Source organism: Maniola jurtina, chromosome 21 (assembly GCF_905333055.1).
Source record: "Maniola jurtina chromosome 21, ilManJurt1.1, whole genome shotgun sequence".
In the NCBI taxonomy this organism is placed as follows: Eukaryota; Metazoa; Arthropoda; class Insecta; order Lepidoptera; family Nymphalidae; genus Maniola; species Maniola jurtina.
The window spans coordinates 1,653,335-1,674,111 of NC_060049.1; the positions used below are offsets into that span (position 1 = coordinate 1,653,335).

At 38.0% G+C, this 20,777-nt stretch overlaps 1 protein-coding gene and 1 long non-coding RNA gene across 4 annotated transcripts in view; one reads left to right on the forward strand and one right to left on the reverse strand.

The window, feature by feature from the left end:
- LOC123876354 overlaps positions 1-20,777 on the reverse strand; it is a 219,001-nt gene that overhangs the window by 50,154 nt on the left and 148,070 nt on the right. The gene's annotated exons all lie outside the window — the stretch shown is intronic.
- LOC123876369 lies at positions 3,778-4,775 on the forward strand. The gene is made up of 3 exons (XR_006798330.1): positions 3,778-3,864; positions 4,301-4,446; positions 4,596-4,775. It is a non-coding gene; the product is annotated as an uncharacterized LOC123876369 (long non-coding RNA).

Below are 20,777 nucleotides of genomic sequence, written 5' to 3' on the forward strand. Positions count from 1 at the left end.
GCAACGTTGCTTTCTGACGTTGATGCATGATGTAGTTCCTGAAATTAACATTACTCTTTTATTTTTCAGATACCGAATGTGGAAGAATGGCAAGATATAGAAGTAGGATTCGCTTCGAGGTGGAATTTCCCGAATTTTTGTGGAGCTATTGATGGAAAACACATAACAATTCAAGCACCACCAAATTGTGGCAGTGAATATTATAACTACAAAGGAACAAATAGTATAGTGCTCATGGCCGTCGTGGATCGCGATTATACTTTCAGATATATAGATATAGGCTCATACGCTCGTAATGCAGATGGTGGGGTATTCCAAAACTGCTCTTTGTATCCTTATCTAGAAAACAATTTATTGTTGCTTGAAAAAGGTATTCTAGTTGGAGATGATGCTTTCCCTTTAAAGCCGTATTTACTAAAGCCCTACAAAAATAATAATAATAATAAACATTTATTTCGGACTATTCCATTCATCCATATAGTGTTAGTAACAGGGTCTTATGAACTATGTTAGTGATTAAATTAAATTAAATTAAATCAAATCAAGTCAAATGAAATCAGATTAAATAAATCAAACCAATATTAAATTAAATTAAATCAAATCAGACCAAATTAAATTAAATTAAAATAAATTAAATCAAATTAAATTCAACTAAACTAAATTACATTATTATTAATTGTCAAATTAGGCTCAGTTCATGTAGCTTCGGGACCACTGGGTGTTCATATGTATGTACACCCAGTGCTTCATAAAGGGGTTTTCCCACTTTGCAGCCAATGTGTTCAAAATACTGTTGGAGCTCCCGCGCACTCTGCTCATCACAGATGCAGATCTTTTTCTCATGATTGCGTAAAAGTCGTCTGTATGAGCCTCTGCGAACATCTGTGATGCACTGCACCAGCGCGGCAGCCCCATCAGTACCCTGAACCCATTGTTGTACTGCACACGTAGGTCGCTGTAGGCCCTATGGGTATACGTCACCCACAGGCTGCACGTGTAAAATGTTTGGCAGTACGCTTAAATACATTGACTACCGCAGAAAAGATTTTTAATTATAGATTGAGCAGAGCAAGAAGGATTGTGGAGAATGGGTTTGGCATTCTAGCATCTCGTTTTCGTGTTTTGGGAAAGCCAATTCAAGTTAAAGAGGAAACTACGATAAAGAACGAAACGCACGAACGCACGAAACGTTTTGCGTCTTCATTCCTCATACGCATGGCTAAGGTTTGGAATACTCTTCCGCGATCTGTGTTTCCTACCAATTACAATCCGGGTATCTTTAAAATAAGAGTGAATAGGCATCTTCTAGGTAAACGCGTCCCATCTTAGACCACATCATCACTTTCCATCAGGTGTGATTGTGGTCAAGCGCTTACCTATAGTGAATAAAAAAAAAAAAAAGATCGTCTTATGTGCATGTACATTACACAACTGGTTACGTATCACTGCATCAAGCACTTATACACCACCAGGAACTACCGATTATGAAGACATTATAAACTCTCAAATCATTCTGGGGCAGTGGAGGTCCGAAATTAATGAATTACCGAGTATTCGTCGCTCGAGAATCCATAATAAATCGAAAGCAATAGCAGAGAAAATGCGCGATAAATATAAAAATTATTTCAATGGCGAGGGAGCAGTTACCTGGCAAAATAATATCGCACCTTTAAAGTAAAACCGTTACTAAACGAAATTATAAAATTTTACAGGAGAGCCAATATTAGAAAAAAGTCACAGTTTTATGTCAATAAAATCTGAGTGCAGGGTTCTTTAAGACATTTAATGAGGTCTTATTATAGATCTCTGTTTACATTATGACACGTGATTTACGAAAGTAATTTTTTTTATTTACAGTATTATTTATTTTGATTTATATTATTATAGTAACACTTTACCATTAATAATTTGTTCATTATGTTATATTACTATGAAATTACAGTGCAACTGATGTTACTAAATAGAAAACTATTAAAATTTCATAAATACAATAATATTATTTAACATTTAAATTAAAAATCATAAAGTTGGCATTTGTTGTGGTGTTATAATATAACCAAATAAAAAAACATTCCAAAATTAATAGTGTTTTATTATAATTTAAAGAGAGATCCATACAATCATTTGGCATAGTTATTTATTAATCAGTCTTGAGAAATTTGTACATTTAAATCACAGCATGTAAGTATCTTACTATATTAACTACTTGTTATGTATCTTTTTAATTATTTATTCATTAACAATCAGTTTGACGAGGAACAAACCAATTGAAAATAGCATTTTTCTTAATTTAACAAAGTTACAATCACAGCATTATTTCCCTATCCACGAAAGCTGCTCAGGGCTAATCAAAGTTATGTTGACTTGTATCACTTAATTAGAATAATGAGGCAAACCTATTGCCATATATAATGTTATATAAAAAATCTCGTAAAAAACTTAAAAATAATGTTAAGTACTCATTGTTTTTCTAAATCAATAATCATCAATAATAAGTTGTCTTATTACAATAACATCCCGTTTTAGTATTGCTAAAACAAGATGCTGTTGTAATATGACAATGCGTAACTCTGTGGTATTATATTACTGTTAATTAAACTCTTTAGGTCGCTGTTTTTTCTATCACTCAATTTTAATCTGGACTGATATAAAGGCTTCAACTGGAAATCTTGAAGATCAGTGCTAGTACGTGTTCGAGACGAACGATTGTTACGGAATTGTATTTCTTTGAAATCTGTATCTGAGTAGGAAGTTTTATAATAAATGCCAATGTGGTTGGAATCTTGATGTTTTTCAAATTTCATTATTTTAATGTCACTCATTCTAACTGTTTCGCCTTCAGTATTTTTTGAAAATTGAGCACCGCATATCTCTGTAAGATTTTTTATATCAACAAAGTCTGAATAGCACATTTCGGTAACATTGTAAGGATTGCCTTTCTTTCGTGCAGTTCTGATAATGGCCACGTATTGATCTGGGCCCCAAGTCTACTATTGCAATTGTGTTTCAGTTGTCTATCAATGACATCTTAATTGTTACTTTTAGCAATTTTGGTAGTCTACTAATTCAATGGCGTCACAATTGTTTTCCGATGGCGTGCCACTGACACTTCAATGACGCAATTGTAAATAGTTGGTAGTCCCGTACTTAATGACAAGCCAATGATCGAATGTATGCGTAGTCTGCTAATAGTTTGACAGCTGCAATGACCATTGAATCGCCAGTGAACTATCATTGATGCGCCATTGTGCTGTCATTGCTTTTAAGCCAGTGTTTGTTTGGTTTTACGGGTTTAACATCATGTTTAGCAATAGTTTGGGTATTTAGTTGTTATCTTTCTACGTTGTAAGGTGAACACCTAGGCATAATGTCTAGAATAAGATGGAATATTTTGGAATTGGCCAACGCGGTTGATACTCAGGAGTTGATATTGATACTCGCTTGCTAACGAGCAATATAGACCCCTTTCAGGATATATCCTTTGTAAAAATGTTTCGCCTTGGGAAGGAAACTGTAAAGGAGCTAGTGGAGCAGCTCACTCCACTTATTCCGAGACCACAACGGAATGATGGAATATTTGCGGAGACGAAGGTTAGAAAACAACTTCAAATTATCATTGCTTATCTCTAAAGGCATGGCTATAATCTAAGAATACATGAAGTTGGTAGGTATGAATGTAATGTATTACTGTTGCAGATTCTGATAGCCTTAGCATTTTATACACCATCTCATACCAGACATTAGTTGGGCGGAGTGCCCTCCACAGAAGACTGTGTCAAGAGCTGTGAGGCAAGTTACAGAGACACTCAATGCCAAATTTAACAAATGGCCCATCCAGCATGACCGGAATGCCATGAAAGCTAAGTGAGAAATTCAACTTTTCCTAACTGTTGTAGGTTTCCTAATGTTGGTTGGATTTTCAGGTTTTAGAATGTACAGTAAAGCCCTTTTATATGATACACCACTTGGTATAGTTATCTTACTTTGAAAATTGAAACAGGTTTTCATTTTTTTTTAAATGATGTAACCACAAATTCGCGGTTTTCAGATTTATTCCTGTATTTGTGCTATAAGACCTACCTACCTGCCCAATTTCATGATTCTAGGTCAACGGGAAGTATAGGTTTTACCTACTTATAGGTATAACCTTTAGGTTTCTTGACACAAAGTGATACTATAAGGGTTCCGTTTTTCCTTTTGAGGTACGGAACCCTAAAAAAAGGGTGTCCTAGACAAATAAACTATAGCAAATATTATAGTTTGATTGATAGGTGTTTTATTTACAAATTATTTTTTTCAGATGTTTGCTCCGAGCACATGCTTTGCATTACAGTCCAATCACCACAGGCAAGATTGTGAATGCATGTTATATTTTGCACAGTATTGCAAACAAGACCAACGCCCGTGCCTCCACTCATGCCTGTGGAAGCTCTTCATCTGCAACAGGTATGTGATTTAATTTTTGTTTATTCTTAAAAAAAAAAACAACAAATTTCCACAAATATGTTTATTCATTTAACATAAAAAGATTAAAATATCCTTAATATATAAGAGTAATATTATTATGAATTAAACAACATTATTGTATATTTTAGGATGAACACAATTCAAGGGCCGAGAGTTGGAAAGTGCTATTGATGGACAGCATTCACAAAGCCATCGAGTTAACCAAGGTCTGCTTGAAGGTAGAGTGCTGCAGCAGGCTCTCATCAACAGGCTGTGGAGAAATGCATGAAATTAATAATAAATAATTGAAATAAATGATTTTGAATTTTGACTAGACTTTGATTAGATTTTTAAAGAAAAAATATTATTTCTTTCCTATAATCCGCATAACTGTTTAGTGATTATAGCGAAACATAGGAATATTAATTTTTCTTTAAATATCATGGAATTTCACAATGTAATGTCTGTTTCTATTCAATATTTGATTAGATTAATATTGGAAACTCCAAGCATAGTAATTGATAATAATTTGCTGATCTGACACCATTACCAGAGTATTTTCCATTTAATTTCTTTGAACAGACACTAAATTGTACCTTGAATGTAGTCATCAGATTCTGATTCTGATAGCTGTTTTGTGGGACATTTCTGAAAACAATAAACTCCTGTTTATTCAATACTAGAGGATGCCCACGGCTTCGCCCGCGTGGATTTCGGTTTTTTAAAATCCCGCAGGAACTCTTTGATTTTTCGGGATAAAAAGTAGCTGATGTCCTTCCCCGAGATGTAGCCCATGTTATGTACCAAATTTCATCACAATCGGTTCAGCGGTTGGGCCGTGATAACGTAGCAGACAGACAGACAGACACACTTTCGCATTTATAATATTAGTATGGATAATATAATGACTAAATGTTTTTAAATATTAAATGAATAAAAAGGCAACCTTTTTCGAGGGGAATGCAACACTCGTTGCATCTCCTGCTCCTCCTGCTGTCCTGTTAAATACAGCAGCAAACTTTTCAATTGCTGCAGCCAGCCTAGCAGCAGCTTGGTTTGTTGCCGTCCCCAGTCTGACAATTGCTGCAGCCAAGTTCTCCGTCGCCTGGGCTTGAGCCAAAATGCGTCTGCATTTTGGCCTCGATATCTGCTCAAGCCTGGCCTGCGAACGCCGCTTAGCCAGGCTTTGCCCCGTCACTGGTGCGGTTGCAGTGACAGGAATGGCTCTCCAAATAGTCTAGCAGCGACGAAATCTGCTCCCCTACTACCATTTTCGCAGTCCCTTATAATATTCACACTTCACAGATTTAAATATTCTGTCTACCTAGGTAGGTATTCGCAAGTCGCCTCAAAAATCAAAAATCAAAATACTAAAATCAAGTTGTTTATACATATACTATCTCTATGAATTGCAGAACTATCAAATGCCATTGACATTTAATGTCAATTCGACAATTACAGATGAAATATAATTATTTTTGACATTTTATTTTTTAGATCGCACTTAAAATTTATCTTTTTGGCTTATTATGATAATTTTACTTAAGGCTTAATCTTTAAAACACAAATAGATAACATTTATAATCGAATCTAGCTTAAATAAACGTTTTTAATATTTATTATTTTTTTTGGACTCATTTCGGCAAACGCTTTTTGAGCAAATGGCAATACCAACTACAATGCAACTACAATCCAATTACAAGACCATCGGTCGACCATTGTGAATTTAGTAGACTACGAAATTGTGAACCAATGGTAATTGAATTAAAATTGCATTGTAGTTCAATGACAAATCATGTAAAATAGCAGACTTGGGGCCCTGGTAAAACCCTTGTAAAACCAAACAATCACTGGCTTAAAAGCAATGACAGCACAATGGCGCATCAATGATAGTTCAATGGCGATCCAATGGTCATTGCAACTGTCAAACTATTAGCAGACTACGCTTAAATTCGATCATTGACTTGTCATTAAGTACGGGACTACCAATTTTTACAATTGTGTCATTGAAGTGTCAGTGGCACGCCATCGGAAAACAATTGTGACGCCATTGAATTAGTAGACTGCCAAAATTGCTAAAAGTAACAATTAAGATGTCATTGATAGACAACTGAAACACAATTGCAATAGTAGACTTGGGGCCCAGGTGTAGACAAATCCATTTTCTGTTCACACTTTGACATATCAATCTCACAGCGAGAAAAGTAGAGTTACTTACCTATGGCCAATCCATCGGACCGCGCGATCTTCATAAAATACAGTATCTTATATAGGTACTGCTAGAATATTTAAACCCCTACGCTGACGAAGTCGCAGGCATTTGCTAACAGATAGACTACTTTTTATCTGGGGAAATCAAAGAGTTCCCACGATATTTTTATAAACCTATATCTATCTACATTCTACATTGACGGAGTTGCGCGCATCATCTGATTTCTAATATTTTTTAACGATTCAAGAACCAATCGATGTTGTACGAGTGCAATACGAGTAAAGTCGTAAGCCTACTTCTCGTGGATATTACTAATACTTAAATTTAGCAGTTAAATAGTTAAATTTAACTACGGTAATGCGTATTTTAAACTACCACGTCACACGTCGCGTCAAGTATCGGTAATGTTGACACGCAGGGCTCCGTTTGATCTCCTTTGATCGGACGCTAACGAATTAAGTGTTAACGATCGATGTTGTATGTCCACGTGGAAAATTTATTTGCATCATCTGTGGTCAAAGAAAATTGTAAACAAACATTTCGATTTAAAGGCTCAATAGCAAAAAAAAACATAGTTAACGGGGTGCCCGGTAAAACCGACCGTGGCTTTTGTGGCACTGAATGTAACAAATCCAATTGTCCACGTGGAAAATTTATTTGCATCATCTGTGGCCAAAGGAAATTGTAAACAAACTTTTCGATTTAAAGGCTCAATAGCAAAAAAAAAACATAGTTAAAGCGGTGCCCGGTAAAACCGACCGTGGCTTTTGTGGCACTGAATGTAATACAAATGCCCAGTACAATTTATCAGTTTAATAAATAGCTAAATTATCAAAGAAATTTAAGAGGAGCGAGCGGTTTGAATTTCGAAAGGATTCAGGCCAATTACAGACTAAACGGAAGAGTAATTTACTATTCTTCGTCGTAATACTCTTGGCAGAGCTGGTGACGTTTTTGAGGGCCGATGTTATACGCCTTACGAGCATTCGCCATTTCTCCCTGCTAGCTGATAGCCTGGTGCACTCGTGCTAAAATGAAATTCTTTCATCAATTCATTTTTCCACCACATAGACGACTTTCCTGTCCTCTGCTGGCCTCCATTTTGCCCTGTACGATGGCGTTCGATGGAAGGTTGATAGATTCACAATATCCCAACGGTCCTCAATCAAGAAGCTTTTTCTTCGGGGGATTAATAGATATTCAAAACACATAGATCCTGCCCGCGACTTTTTTTTCAGTCATTATAGCCACGCGCTTGACCACAATCACACAAAAAGTGATGATGTGGTCTAAGATGGAACTTTGACTATTTGATCCTCGAAGACGAAAACTAGCCTGTGTCCCAAATTTTGTCAAAATCGGTTAAACGGATGGACCGGACCGTATGTCCATCACATACAGTACTTTATACTGTTGTTCCTGAAAAACAAAGAGTTACCACGGGATTGAAACAAAACTTATATGCGGGTGGACAAAGTCACAGGCAATGTCCTGTACTTATATTTTTTAAACTTGTATTTTTATAAATTCGCCTGGATTACAAAAATTAATTGGTCTTGGCAAGACACCCCAGCCGTGTTGGCGTTGCTGTTACAAGCACCCGGAAAAATGATTAACGCTTACAAGTCGCGTGTATTTCCGAAAAAACATTAATAACAATCATAAATTAATTTAATTTATTACATTATTTTACAGCTTTGATGATTAGCATATTATTTTTATCAGATATTTACTTTAAAACAGAGGAGTGAAAAAGTTAATAGACCGTAGCACAGCCCGTAGTCGGTGGCTTTCAAGTTTCAAAGTAATAATTTCTAGGTATTAATAAAGGAGAAGACAAAATAATCTTTTTTTCTACTATCAATGAACAGAACTTGGAATCTAATTTTAAAATACCAAAGCTGCCACTGCACTACGGCTGACCTGCCAAAAAACGAACTAATAAAAAGTAAAACTATCACGTTTAAAAATGGCGATATGGCAGCCATATTGAACTTTTTTTTTTAATTATTGCCTGTCACTCGAGATGATGTAAGGATTCTAACGATATAGGTACCATACATCGAGACTTCATCTGTGTTGGTGTTAGCTGGCGGGCATGCTCTGCCGTTTTGGAGTGTTTTTTTTTGTTAAAACTGACTGGAAAGCGCTCTAAAGGGGTGCTGTGCGTATGTCGGCGAGTGCCGGCACAGACGGGGTCCATACTTGTATATTTTAACTAACTTGTTACAAATAACTACAAACTTGACATTGGCTAATCTTTGTGAAGCCAGAAGAGAGAGAGAGACCATACATCGAAATCTGTTCAGGCGTTTAAAAGTTAAGTATGGAGGAATAAAAAAACTCTACATGAACCCTGAAAACATTAAACTCTTTTTTTGGGCAGTCAGGCTAATATTGCGAATTGCTGAAATCTTGGAACGACATGAGCACTTGCACGCACGCCACCACCCATCGATTTAAAAATAGAACACCTACCAAAACAGCAGATGACTTCAAAATATTGACGAAGTGATGAATAGTTATTATTTTATGAGTAGGTGGCGTTTGGCTAATGAATACATAATTATGGCGCCAGTTTAGACTTTTTGCTGTAGACACCGTCTACACAACATCCGTGATGTACTTTCAAGCAACATGAGTGCTTCATCCATACTAATATTATAAATGCGGAAGTGTGTATGTCTGTGTCTGTCTGCTACCTTTTCACGGCCCTACATTTTAACCGATTCTGACGAAAGGTACAGGGTTAGCTTATATCCCGGCGACGGACATAGGCTACTTTTTATCCCGGAAAATCAAAGAGTTCCCACGGGATTCCTAAAAACCCATCCGCTTAACCGATTTGTATGAAATTTGGTACCGAGGTAGCTTGCGGTCCTGTAATTGAAATAGACATTTTATCCGGAAAATCAAACGGTTCCCACGAAATCTTTAAAACTTAAATCCACGCGGTCGAAGTCGCGGGCATCCTCTAGTAATAAATATTTAAACCATAAAAGAAACAAATCTAGCATCTTCCTTTTTTGGAAATCGGTTATTAAGACCAGGGAAATAAATAAACTAGAAAAGGGATATATTCAAAAGGCTAGAACCAAAACCAATCTTAAAAAATGAGTAGCCGACGTAGCGTAGCGTGGCGTAATATTTAGTCTACATTCTACACTACACAGTTGTTGGCCTGCAAGCTAACTCTAAACTTGCAGATAAATGTTGCAGTTGACATAACTGCACTCAAACTTCCACTGCCCGCTCTAAAACCTTCAATTTTCACTTAGCTTGCAATCCAAACAAGTGTAAATTAAAAACTTATAACACCTTCGACAAGTGAAGGTTACAGTAACTAAAAAGAGCTGATAACTTTCAAACGGCTGAACCGATTTTCTTGGATTATAGCTAAGATCACTCTCGATCAAGCCACCTTTCAAATTAAAAAAAAAAAACTAAATTAAAATCGGTTCATTAGTTTAGGAGCTACGATGCCACAGACACACAGATACACGCGTCAAACTTATAACGCCCCTCTTTTTGGGTCGGGGGTTTAATAAAAATCGTCTGTATATATCCTAAAATGAAACGTTCAGGCTGGTTTTACAGTGACGCTTACCGTCCGCGCGGGTGGTAAGCGTGGTGGCCGAATTGCCGTCAGCGCGGGCCATCCGCGCGACTATGTAACGATCCAAGAGACGCAAAGCTCGTGGCCCGCGACGCTTACCAACCGCGCTGGCGAAAGCGTCACTGTAAAACCACAGTTACTCGATTGTTTTGCGTTTCAGTGAATCCATAAGTCGGAATACATTACGGTACACCGTTACGAAATGAGTTTACATAACAACGGGACCCGTTTACTTGAAATTTGAAATACAGTCATGTAACGGATTCGCTCCGATTCTGATGAATCAAAGATGTATCTGAAATCTAAATATATCTACCGCTACGTTCTGATTTTAGACTTGCATTGAGGTCTCTTATCAGTGGATACAAAACAGGCCTTGAATCATTGAATTTTGAATGGAAATAGAATGCTTCGTACTAGAAATTGAAGTTTTTATTTATAGACCACTAGGTACTTAGTAGCATAAACATCTGCAAACACATGAAAAGTTTTTGTTATAAATGTGCAATCAGACATATTTTTACTTTAACAATAATCATATTCTAAGTTATTAAAATTTTTTAGGTATGTGGTTTAAATATATGGACATTTAAAACTTTTAATTTTTTAAACTTCAAAAAAAAACCCTACGCTTATGAAATCGCGAGCAAAATTGAGTTTACTAAAATTGTGAAGTAATTTGAACTGTATATTTTCTAGAGTGATAGCCTAGTGCTGCGGCTTTTTATTCGGGGGTCCAGCGTTCGACCCCGGGTACACACCTCTATCTTTTCGGAGGTGTAAGTCCGCGACAGGTGGACATGGTAATCGAGGTATGAGGCGGGAGGACGCATACCCGCACGTCACCCGCGCTCGCCCGCACTTGGCGCGGGGGCGGATGTGCGGGCCCTCCCCCCCCTCTCCCCCCCCCCCCCCCCACCCCCCGATTGCCATCTCGGCCTGTCGCGTACTATAGGTAAGTATGTGCGTTTCAAGCAATTAAAATATATCACTTGCTGTAACAATGAACGAAAACGGCATAAGTTAACCCGCTTGCCTGAGAGTACTCCATAATGTTCTCAAAGGTGCGTGAAGTCTGCCAATCCGCACTTGGACAGCGCGGTGTACTTTTGTACAAACTGTTTTTTTTTTATTTATTTTTTATTCACTATAGGCAAGCGCTTGACTACAATCACACCTGATGGAAAGTGATGATGTGGTCTAAGATGGGACGCGTTTACCTAGAAGGTGCCTATTCACTCTTGTTTTAAAGATACCCGGATTGTAATTGGTATTACAATCCGATTGATGTTATTGTTTACTTGTACAAACCCTTCTCATTCCGAAAGAGGATCCGTTCTCAGTAGTTAGCTGGCGACAGATTAATGACGATGACGATGACGAGTAATGACGTTGTTTTGTGTTGGTGTTGGACGTACGTGTTGATAACATTATCAAAAATCTTAAACCAGGAAATAACTACCGACTAACGCAATCGATTACGCAAACGGTTTATCGATTCGTTTTCGATTTTTACGCTAGGTAGGTAATTGATTTGACATCGATCGAGTTGCATACACGTGTTCGACTGTTCGTGAGTCATACGGCTTAGAATGCAGGTCGCACGTTCGATTCTCGATATAGCATTTATGCGTTACTAAACTTTTGGTGGTTAAAAATAAACGCAAGAATTTGACTAGTGATTCGAATAGTTCTATACTTGCCTACACTAATGATTGAATTATTCTGGTATAGACCTGCGTTTGCGCTTACACTTCAAACACAGGTGCACTCTCTATTGCCTTACTCTCATAGTACAAAGAGACGGCAATCCGACACGACCGGAGTGAGATCAGGTGCAGGACTGACGGCTTTACTTGCTCTCCGAGACACAGGGGTAAGACATCGACAATTTACTACTTCGGGCTAATATTTTGACAGAAAACCCCAATATCCTAACAATTTTTAACCTAACCCGGAAATCGAACCTAGGACTTCGTTTTCCGCAGTCAAACATGCACCTGACCAGGAAAATATACGCCTATGGTGAAAACCGAACTAAAATTCTTTCAGTGATCTGAGGTTAGTGTTCTATCAGAATGCTTGTCAAAGGTTGGCAGACTTCATACGTATGAGTACAATATTATGGAGAATTCGAATGCGTGCACTTTGACCGCCCGTTGTGTCAGATCATTTTTTCCACGCACATGGAACCAAGTTCCTCCGACGGTGTTCCCATTAGATTACAACATGGGGTTATTCATGGGGCGGGCCAACAAATTCCTGAAAGGCCGGCAATTCCTCTGGTGCTGGTGGTGCGGTGTCCTCTGGTGCTGCAAATATTCATTGGCGGATATCAGATGACCAGCCTGCTCGTGTGCCCGCTTTATTTAAAAAAAACTTTCATCCATTCGAGTGGTTAGAGTAAAGGCCTTGACCATTCAATAATACCTATTCAAAGTTTACGATTTGCCACGTGTAGTGTGGTTTGATAACATAGTATTTATGGGCGTAGCAACAACCAACAATGCTATATTTAACTACCTTAGGCAAGATTAACCTTTGTTTTGGAAATAAACCTACGTAGGTAGTAACTTCAGCCTATTTCATACAAACATTTTTATAGCCAACTACGAATACTGCTGACGCCCGCGATTTCGTCGGCGTGGATTTAGGTCTTTAAAAATCCCGTGAGAACTCTTTGGTATTCCGGGATAGAAAGTAGCCTATGTCACTCTGCTGGTCTTTTAATATACTCATCCAAAAAATCACGTCGATCCAAGGTCGATCCGTGTCTCCGATGCAACGTGATTGAAGGACAAACCAACAAAACAATTATTCCAAGATGGCTTACGCTTGACGACAATAATGATGAAAAATTAATTATAATTATTTTATTAAGTAAGGTAGGTAATTGCTTAGGTGGGAGCGCGCTCGCCTAGAAGATACTTTAGTGCCATATAATATTTGTCAACCAATTGGCTCTAGAAACTTGTCCCAAAAAGGAAAACTATTATAGACCTAAGGTCACAGAATATATTACTATAATAGCATGACATTAACTACTATGTATTTGCTAGTATGTACTAGCATATAAATATCCTATGTACTTATTATTATTAGGCAACAAATGGTTTTAAAAAAAAAACAAAGCACTGCCAACTAAACCAATTAATTTGTTACGATAAACTAATAGCAAACTTTAGTAAGGTCACTATAGAACTATTCAAATTAAAACACAGAATATTGCGACAGATCGAGATGGCAATCGGGGTATGAGGCGCGGGACGCCCCGCACACCCGCGCTATCCCTCACCGGGTTAGCACGGAGGTTGTGCGGGTGTGCTGGGCGTCCTGATTGCCACCTCGATCTGTCGCGTACTATGGTTATTTTCCACTGTAGGTAGGCATCGGTTGGCGCATATCGAATCACAAATAATAAATACGTACATGGCAACTAGTTACGCCTGTTTTTAATAAGCATGCAGATTCAATGACCTTTTAACTTTGTAGTAGCCTATATGTCGCAGCGGCACATACAGCGTGTATCACACTTCACACTAATATCACACTAATATTATAAAGGCGAAAGTTTGTATGTGTGTGTGTGTGTGTATGTTTGTTACTCCTTAACGCAAAAACTACTGGATGGATTTGGCTGAAATTCGGAATGGAGATAGATAATATCCTGGATTAGCACATAGGCTACTTTTTATCCCGGAAAACTAAAGAGTTCCCACGGGATTTCGAAAAATCTAAATCCACGCGGACGAAGTCGCGGGCGTTAGCTAGTGTATTATAAAGGAGAAAGTTTGTATGTGTGTGTGTGTGTGTATGTTTGTTACTCCTTCACGCAAAAACTACTGGACGGATTGGGCTGAAATTTAGAATGGAGATAGATTATACCCTGGATTAGTACATAAGCTACTTTTTATCCCGGAAAATCATAAAGTTCCCACGGGAATTTTAAAAAACCTACATACACGCGAACGAAGTCGCGGGTATCAGCTAGTACAACTATAACGCTAGCAAAAAGTTAGCGTTATTATTATACTACCTAAACACAGAAGAATTTTATTGTAAGTATATCAAATCTTTTAAAAGAGCAACCGCCGAGTTTCTTGCTGGTTTTTCTCGGTAGGAAAGGCATTCCGAACCAGTGGTAGATGCACTTGAGGATTCAAAAGTACTTAAAAGTAAAAGTCTAATTGAATAAAAATATTTTGAATTTGAATTTTGAATTCAATTCAATGCCAACAACCATAATAAATAAATTGCCTTATTACCCGACTGCGGCAAAGCCAAAAGGAAGGGTTGTGATTTTTGTAGTCTATGTATGTATGTAATGTATGTATGTAAGTATGTATATGTATGTTTGCCTTTACCGCGCCGATTTTGATGAATGAGGTGTCAATTGATGCGTTGTAAAGGTCCGGGTGACATAGGTTAAGTATATTTTTTACGAAAAAAAAATGACCTAACGGATGTTAGGTCAATCAAAAATCGATGTCGAATCGATGAAAAGTCGATGTTACATCAAAAAAAGTGGAGGTTTTTCGCGTTTTTTTGTGGTATCTTATCAGTAATCTGTTTATCATCTGTCTTAGTTTTTGCTAGCGTTCTGGCTACACGCTGTACACACAGACACACGCCCTCGTTGTAATCTGTATTAATTATAATTTAATGAAACGTCATTGTAATCTTTATTTATTTTTTATTCTGGCGCCTCTGTTGGCTACGATTTCTAGGGTTCCATGCACGGTGAATGCCAAGGGGACCCTAAGTGCTATTACATATTACTAAGCCTGTGCGCTGTGATAGCCTAGTGGTCAGAACGTCCGCCTCCCAATCGGAGGTCGGGGGTTCGATCCCGGGCACGCGCCACTAACTTTTCAGTTATGTACGTTTTAAGCAATTAAATATCACTTGCTTTAACGGTGAAAGAAAACATCGTGAGGAAACCGTGAGAGTTCTCCATGTACTCAAAGGTGTGTGAAGTCTGCCAATCCGCATCGGGCCAGCGTGGCAGACTATGGCCTAAACCCTTCTCATTCTGAGAGGAGACCCGTACTCAGTAGTGGGGCGGAAATGGGTTGATCAGAGGAAGCCTGCGCTATCCCGGGTCCTTGTATGTCTGTCAGCGTGCTGTACGCTGTATTGTATCTCATAAACTATAATATGTAGAGAGTAGAAATTTTCACAGAATGTGTATTTCTTTTGCCGTTATAACAACAAATAATAAAAATCTCATAATGGCGGTTATTTCTCGTATAGTACGGAACCCTTCGTATGCATGTCCGCTCACACTTGAGTTTGACCGATTTTTTGGCGAATGTGAGTAGTCTTTGAGCGATCATCTGAGAAATACCTAGCTTACCTAGCTACCTATTCTGTGACGCTAAGTAACTATCTTTTTTTTTGTACCAGAAAGTTGTGACAATAAAAATAAAAAGAAAGAAAAGTGCACAGGGAAGCACTTATCTATATAAGAGATCTCTACCAGTGACCCTTGGCAGTGCGAGAGGTTGTAAAGGGAGTAGAATAGGTGTACAGCAAAGATAGACAGTAATTATCTTTTTACAGAACCAAATGAAATGAGTCGTGAAAAGAACAGATAGACACTTCCGCTTTCTAAAATGAGTAAAATATGGTATGGATTTCATCTCACACGACTTAGCTTTGAAAATATGATTTTGTTATGGCTGAGCTTGTTTCCAAAATTGATAACTTTGATAAATTGTAGAGATGGGCCGAGAACTCGTTTATTACTCGGTACTCGGCATACTCATCAATTTTTTAGCTAATCGTAGTTTGGCCGAATAACTCGGTCCAAATGCCGAGTATTCGGTCGTCAGATACCTACCTAAAGATAGTAAAATACACTATACAAAGCTCACGGCCTTCCTTTTGATTGGAGCCGGTTGGCACAAGTAAAACCGAGTAAAACTCGGTAGGTACTCGGTGACTTTGTACTCGGTACATCTCTAGTAAATTGCAAACTTGGTTAGTAAAATTTTACTGCCTAGGTAGGTTGTTAATTACTAACCAAAAAAATATGTTTTTTTCATGGGCGACTTAAAAGGCCCTGATAAAAATGCCTAAAATAAAATAAAAATAAAAAAAATGAATCTGCGGCAAGAAAAAACCGTACAAAACTGATTTTCATAAAAAAGATGATAATGAACTAAACAAAGCAACCGTAACGAAGCACGTGGCACGTCACGTGTAACAATTACCAAGTAATTTTTTTACAATTACGCATCAAAGTTGGCAGACGACCCATTAAATGCCAATCCATCGTAGCAACCAAGCAACTAACTAAAGAAAAATCTACTCCACCTAAAGTTCGAATTCGCTTGACAAAAATATTCTAACAATATAGTATTTAGCGACCCGGTCAAACTAAAATAACCTCTCAGGCATTTAAGTTTAAAGTTAAAATTTCAATGAACTAATGGTCTAGGAATATGTTATACAATACATAATAGTATTTTTACCCTAGTCACGAGGTCGAAATCATCAACAGATGACCAGAAATATCGATAATATCTACAAATATGAAATATAGCATGAGTGTAGTCGATTGCCAAAGGTCCCGCCCTCTATTGCCAAACTTTGATGCAATCAATACCTACCATAATCCTTCCGACTTACTCGTACGATTGGCATGACACTCATGTACCACAATCCAATCCAATCCATCAGCCAGTATGCGTCCACTTTCGGAAATATGCTTTGTCAAGAGCGCGCCACCAAACACTGCCTTCCTCATCCAGAGACGCTAGGCGTGGGCGAAGTGGGCCCTCGCGCTAAGAAAATTAAAATTCAACACCTCTTTAAATAACTCAAAATTTAAAAAACCCCCGACACAAAAACCTCTGATAACTTTCAAACGGATGAACCGATTTTCTTCGATTATAGCTAAGAATACTCTCGATCAAGCCACCTTTCAAACAAAAAAAAACTAAATTAAAATCGGTTCATTCGTTTAGGAGCTACGATGCCACAGACAGATGCACAGATACGCACGCCAAACTTATAACACCCCTCTTTTTGGGTCGGGGGTTAAAAATAAAAATAATTACAAACTTGTAAATCAAAAAGGACCGTTCGAGTACGGAATCCTAAACACAAAGGATGGCAAATAAAAATAGAAAACGAAAATACGAATAACTTACTTATGATCGATTTTAATCAAGAAGCAAAACAATGTTTTTTTTTAATAAGGTTGACTTGTAACCTTGATATTTAGTGCAAATGTGGTTATTTATTTATAACCTTCTATACAGGGTGTTTGGTAGTATATAATGACGACACGTACCCATGCTACTTTGATCTGGTAAATACAATGCTGAAGTAAAATGACGAAATAAAATTATAAAAATTTCCATACAAAATTTAAATTTTTTTCTATGTCCAAGTTTTCATGGCCCTAACGTACCCTAACTCACTGAGATCGTTGGCTCCGCCTATCTAAAGATGGCCAACGATCTCAGTGAGTTAGGGGCACGGTAGGGTCATGAAAACTTTGACATGATTTTTTTTTTAATTTTGTATGGAAATTTTTATAATTTTATTTCGTCATTATACTTCAGCATTGTATTTATCAGATCAAACTAGCATGGGTACGTGTCGTCATTATACTAATACCAAACACCCTGTATAAGTACTTACGTAAATAAATAGGATAAAAATAATTTACGGTAAACCGGTCATGTGCCTTGGCGGTCCTATTTTGTAAACAATCGGTCTCGTCAGGTGGGTTTCTAGTTTATAACTGTTAGTTGTTTTTTTGGGTAAGTAACGGGTAATGTATAGGTTTTGTTCTATAATTATGCCCATGAAAAAAACCATTGATATAATCTTCCTAACGAATGAAAACCGCTCAAGTCCGAGTCAGACTCGCATATGAAGGGTTCCGTATCCACAATCAAAACAGATTTTTATTTATTTTATGTTTTTGATTTATTGTCCAAATATCGAAAAAATACCTGAGTACAGAACCCTTTTTTTTTTTTTTTTTTTTTGTTGACGCTGGGGAATGCATTTACGCATCCCCCCCGGAGGGAGGGTATGTGGGACTCGCCGGCCGAGAGGCGACCGGAATACCCACTAAACCCCAGCGGCGCTACTGCGCGTCGCCTGGCGACTGGGTCACGGGAACGGCCGAAGCAAACAACCGCAACCCAGCCAGCGACGTCTGCGGAGGCAGACCCTCCACTGGGGACCTGCTCGGTCCCCACCACCGTACTTCCGGGACACACCAACGAAGCGCGTCACCCGACCCTGGGACGCGCACGTCGCCCGTGTCCCGTCCTCTGTTCGTCCACTGTGCCCTCTGCTAGTCAGAGAGACACGCGGAGAAACCTCCCCCCCTGCCAGGTCATTAGCCATAGCCAACAATATATCCGAAGAGAAATTATTAGCCATGTTACCGGGGCGCACCGGCCCGAACACTGCTCTTCCCCTCGAACGCATCCAAAAGGGACCAGTAGCATTCAGGCACACTGGGAGGTTACCTGGCTGGCGCCCCTGAGTACAGAACCCTCAGTGCGCGAGTCTGACTCGCACTTGGCCGGTTTTTTTTAAGTTTTATTTAATTGCTTAAAATGCATATAACTTGGATAATTCAGGCTTTAGAGCGGTCGATAGTAGATACCTAGGACTTGGTGCAATAAATGAATTGACATTTTAGTATTCGAAAGTTGATCTGCATACAAAAAGAATTATTCGTGGCGAGTAATAAAGTTTTTTTATGTTAAAGTCTTGTTAAATAAATAATAATTATTAATTACTGTTTATTTTATTCTAAAAATAAAACTATATTATACCTACCATACCTATTTTACTTTTATGAGCTATAACTTATGAGTTATGACGGAACATTTTCTTATCGGAAAATATTTATTATTTATAGATAACCATGCATAATGCATCCACTGTTATTGCAATTCCTTGTGGCCGGTTCACATTAATACAGTAGCATGTAGGATTAATAAATAATAATAAATAAATATATTTATTAAGCCAAAAAAACAGTTTTGATATTAAATGAACTCCTTAAAAATAGCAGACCGTAAAAGTAAACACGATAACTGTGATACCAGATGGAGTGCTTTGTGTGAGTGTGGATTTCAATTGAAATAGGAAAATACAAAAATCCTGGCACAGCGGCAGGCGCTGTTGTCCATATTATGTGCCCCGGATTTGTTTTCGGTGGCGCAATTTGGTTTATTTTTCTCTAGTCTGGTATGGTGAGGCGCTTTGGAGTTTGGACGTCGCTAGTACCACCCTATTTGGTTTACGGTGGACATATAGACGGATTTGGCATAGAACTATTGTATATTTAGAACCTCGGAGGCACCTAAGTCAGCTTATTGACTCGTCATTAGGTTCAGGGAATGTTGTTAGGATGATAAATGGGTCACAAATATACGGACATCTTTAGACTAGTTTTACAGTAGTAAATAGGAATACAAGTGTAAATTAAACCCCCGACAAGTGAAGATTACAGTAACTAGAAAAGAGCTAATAACTTTCAAACGGCTGAACCGATTTTCTTGGATTATAGCTACGAGTAAGAACGAGTAAATTAAAATCGGTTTATTAATTTAGGAGCTACGATGCCACAGACAGATACACAGATACACACGTCAAACTTATAACACTACTCTTTTTGGGTCGGGGTTTAAAAAGAATTCAAGGTGGACAGTCGAAACTTGTAACAGTCGCTTCAAAGTTATTGATTTACTCTTAAAGTCGATTTAACCATTTCAGTCAGCGCTGGAAAGGCCTTACTGGATCTAGTGACTAGATTAATATAAACGGGCTGTTATAGCAGATTTTCCAGCGTACATAAAAGGTGGCCTCATTACTAACAAGAATAACTAGACTACCTTCCTAACTCGGAATGGAATATCATGCCGAATGGCCGAAGGACGATGAGTCATTGACGCGACAATAGACGGATCGACTTTTCCAAAGATAATATTTTTCTGATCGACAGTTGGAATCGATCTGTCTAACTTTTTTCATCATCATGATTAACCCATCGCCCGCTCACGATGAGTACGGCTCAAAAAGAGAAAAGCTTAGGCCATAATCCGCCACGCTGGGCAAGTGCGGATTGACAGGCTTCAGACACTTTTAAATAAATAAATAAGATTTTATTTCAGACCTACATATTATGTTGTATACAAATAGGTCCATATACTTTAGTGTGTTAGTAACAATGATTCCTTATAATTATGTTAGTAATGTTAGCACAAAGTAAATAAAGTAGCCTGTCGTGGCAACTCTAGTCGCCCGGTGGCAACAATTCAATTCAATTCAAAGTATTTTAATTCAATTAAACTTTTACAAGTGCTTTTGAATCGTCAAAATAATCTACCACTGGTTCGGAATGCCGTCCTACCGAGAAGAACCAGCAAGAAACTCGGCGGTTGCTCTTTTCAAGACAGCTACCCAATGTTTAGTTATTGGGCAGCCTATCCTATCCCTTATTTAATTGCACCCAGAATGCTG